The sequence below is a fragment of the Nicotiana attenuata genome, chromosome 9, assembly GCF_001879085.1.
Source record: "Nicotiana attenuata strain UT chromosome 9, NIATTr2, whole genome shotgun sequence".
Lineage (NCBI taxonomy): Eukaryota > Viridiplantae > Streptophyta > Magnoliopsida > Solanales > Solanaceae > Nicotiana > Nicotiana attenuata.
The window spans coordinates 50,104,259-50,104,884 of NC_031997.1; positions in this window are offsets into that span (position 1 = coordinate 50,104,259).

Here is a 626-nt window from a genome sequence, read left to right on the forward strand (position 1 = left end):
CCTAAATAGGAATATCTGGAAGAATATGATTTGATCTGATTTACGCCAAATCTTTTTAGAATATTCTGTTCCTCAATTTTAGCTCGACAAATTAGGAAGATTCAGCTACTATTAATTAGTATTTAATGATTGGTATAATAACTGTAGAAAAAATATGGGCAGGGCGGGTAAATTAGAAACTATGAACATTTTTGGTAATAAGATTTCATATATAGTATAGGAAAGAAAAAATCTCTTCACAAAACATGCAGAAAGTTATTATTAACCTAAATAAAAGAGAAGTTTCCCAAGATTTTTCTTGGATATCTTTATTTTACTACATAATTTAGTCTGATATTTCACACTGTAATTCATAATTTACAAAAATTAAACTCGTCTATTGATGATACATGTAGATTGAAGTAGTGTATTTCTTAATTTAAAATTTTATTTTTATTTTAAATTTTTATGTGTTTTAGTCACATTTCAATAGAACTAGAATCAGAAAAAATCTTTTAAATTGAATTGAATTAATAAATGATGCAAGTAGGCCCAAGTTAGTATGGGTATTATCACTTTTAGCCCGTGCCAGAAACTATTTTTATCCGGTAGCCGAAAAAGTGATAAAATTTGTATTTTATATATAT